Raw genomic sequence first — 3,520 nt, forward strand, 5'->3', positions numbered from 1 at the left:
ACTTCTCATCCCGAGAAATTCTGCTGGAGTGACAAACTAGTTGCGTGAGTACCAGTCCGCGAACCCAGTCCGCGAACCGGCGGAAGGTCTTAGCCGAGATTTTCTGCTGGAGTTTGAAACTCTGCCCGGTTTCTTAAGTCCGCGAACCTAGTATGCGAACTTGAGAAGGTTATATATATGAAGATGATTTCTGAACTTAAACTTAAAAATACTAAGGAATGTTATTTGCAAACTGTGGCTATAAAAGTTCATGAACCGATTCAAGTGAATCAAATCATCTTTGCTTCAATTGTGTCTTGTGTAGTTACATAAGATTTCCTTGCAATTGAACAACTCTCTAACTAGTTCAATTGAGTCATTTGAACTAGTTATGGTGAAGAAGATCATGGTTGATATGAAATGCTCATATGTCTAACCTTTTGGTTGACTATTGTTGAACCAACAATGTACACGTTTGGGTACGGTTAAAAAACCTAGAAGCGTGCATTTCATTTGTGTATAACAAGCTAAGTTTTCGATCTAACGGTTGAGAAATATTAGCTTGAATCTAAATCAGGTTTTCATCTAACGGTGGATATTGTTGTTTTGTTACCAAGGCAAAATCCTGATTTGAAAGACTATATAAGGGGACATCTAGCAACTCTGCAAAACTAATCCCCACACCTTACGTGTGATACTAGTTTGCGTGCTAGAGTCGGTTCTCCTTTAACCTTTGGTTTTCTTCTTCTAAAACCAGGTTGAACGACGTAGAGACTTCATTGGGTTGTGAATCCAGACCGATACTACTTTTATCGTAGTTGTGTGATCTGATCTTGCATCTTCTATCGTACGAGTACAATCATATTGATTGGCTTGAGATTGATATCTCTGATAGGCAAGATATAAAAAATAATCACAAACATCTTCGTCTCATTGTTTGTGATTCTGCAACATCGTGTTTCGCTACCATACGATTAAGACTGTTGTGAGGTGATTGATTAATCTAGGATGTTCTTCGGGAATATAAGACCGGATTATCAATTAGTTCCTGTTCACCTTGATTATTATCAAAAGACGGAACAAAAACTGTAGGGTTTTTCTGTGGGAGACAGATTGATCCTTTGATAGACTTGTCTGTGTGAGACAGATTTGTTTATTGTCAAAGCCTGCGATTTTGGGTTGTAACAACTCTTAGTTGTGGGTGAGATTATATAAGGGAATTAAGTGTGCAGTATCCTGCTGGGATCAGAGGCGTAGGGAGTACAACTGTACCTTGGATCAGTGGGTTCAACTATAGTCCAGTTTGAAGTTAGCTTGGAATAGGCTAGTGTCTGTAGCGGCTTAATACAGTATGTATTCAATCTGAACTAGGTCCCGGGGTTTTTCTGCATTTGCGGTTTCCTCGTTAACAAAATTTTTGGTGTCTGTGTTATTTCAGTTTCCGCATTATATTGTTTTATCTTTATAATTGAAATAATACAGGTTCTGTGTTAGATCATCAATTAGAGTAATCCAACATTTAGTTGTTGATTGTCATTGATTGATCCTCGGATATTGGTCTTTGGAACCATCCGAGTTTTTTTTTTTTTTTTTTCATTAGGACTCGCTGATTTCTATTAGCTTGAGTAAATCAAAACAAGAGAGAGATATTAACTCTTTGAGATACTTTTACCTAGATTGAGTCTGACTGTCTAGTTGATACTCTAGAAAGTGTTTCGGAGTTAGTCCATACAGATTGCTAAGAAAATATTGGGTGGTGTTGTTAGACACCCCGCTTTTTCAATTGGTATCAGAGCAGGCAAACACGTTTAAAACCTTACAAGTCTGTGTTTTTAGCAATCTGAGTCTGAGGACAGAATCTCTTACGCATACCAAAATGCCTCCTAAAGCTTTAAACTATGTCAAGTGTCTCGGAAATACCTCAAAGGATTATTCCTTAGTTGATTCTTCTGAATCCCGAGGTAGGAAGACTGTCTCATCTTGTGTTGACCACTCTTCCTCCAATGAGACATTGGACACAATGACAAAAGCTAAAATGGATCTCACCAGAATTTCAAAAAATTTTACTGAGTTTGTTGATCTTCAGAATCATGATCAACTCATCGATGAATTTGAAAAGTATATTGATCGAGAACGTGTACTCTATAACATCATAGAGTCATTCTCTAAGGATATTGAGAAACTTCTTCAAGAAAATAATCTACAGCATGATAAGATTTGTGATCTTGAAAAGATTATCAAAGAAGGCTCAATTAGAGAAAAACGTTTGATCAAGACGCATTCATCTGATCTTGACAGACTTCGTGTTGAGAAAGATAAGCTAGAAACATCACTTTCATTAGCCCATGAACAGTGTATGACATTGGAAAAGGAAAACTTTGTCTTAAGAAAAAATTCTTCTGTTTCAACTGTTCCTCTTGACATACATTACATGAAGAAATATCCTCCAAAAGAAGATTGTGTCGAGAAAAGTTTATATAACTTAAAATCTTCTCACAGGGCTGGAAAGTTGAAACCGACGCCAACTGTTGCGTCTTCTCCACGTGCCTTACTTTCTGTGGAAAAGGAAATCACTATGATATCCGTTGTTTTGCCAGGAAGAAACAAATTTCTAAACTTCGCAATTTGCTTCTTTCCACTGTCAATGGAGTAAATAGTAAGACGACTACTGCAGTGAACCTCTTGCTCACAGGAAACCAGGCATCTTATAAAAATGATCTCTTTCCTAGAAATCATTACAGGACCTTGGTGCATTCTAGTGGTATAAATTCTTGTGCTGCTAATGAAAGCATGTCTTGTGCTTGTAAGAACAACTCTGGTAAATCTAAGTCTAGAGTATGGAGACCCATTTCGGAAAATCCTCTAGAACCGATCTCTAGAGGTCCTAGACTCAGTAATCAGAAAGCCTCTTTTCTTGAACCCTCGGGAAGGGCTGTGAAAAGTTTTCCTATATTTGGAAACTGCCAAGAGAAAACAAGAAATGTTGAGGTCAGATATCCTGGTGGAAATCACAACTACTCTCTCAAAAACTATGGTGAGACTATGTGTCCCTCTGCTACCTAGCAGCAAAAACTTCCGTCCTTGTACCTAACTTGAGAGATACAAGGATGATGTTTGAGAGATGCTCAAGTAATTAGCTGATTTTCATTGGTTTGTATGTTTGATATCTTATGATGTGAGTTTTTAGTATTTCCTTCTCTCTTCACTATGGATTTTCTTTTTAGGGCTTGAAAAGTTTAAAAGCAACACAGTATGCAGTTTTCCTGGTCGGGTCCATTTTTTTGGCGTTTGGCCTAGTCCACGAACGTCCATATCTCCTCAAGGAACTCTAGGGTTTCTATCTATGGTATATACTTGAACATATATATATATCATATATGCGTTCATTAATCTTCAGAAAGGAACTTGATGGAAATTGTTCCCAAAGAAGAAGTTAACCCTATTGCAGAGGATGATCTCAAAGGAAGTGATTCTGCTCAAGAGTTTATTCTGAAGAAGATGCTTGAAAGGAAAGAGTATAACTCTTGGATTGGAGAATCTG

Source organism: Papaver somniferum, chromosome 3 (assembly GCF_003573695.1).
Source record: "Papaver somniferum cultivar HN1 chromosome 3, ASM357369v1, whole genome shotgun sequence".
NCBI classification, from domain to species: domain Eukaryota; kingdom Viridiplantae; phylum Streptophyta; class Magnoliopsida; order Ranunculales; family Papaveraceae; genus Papaver; species Papaver somniferum.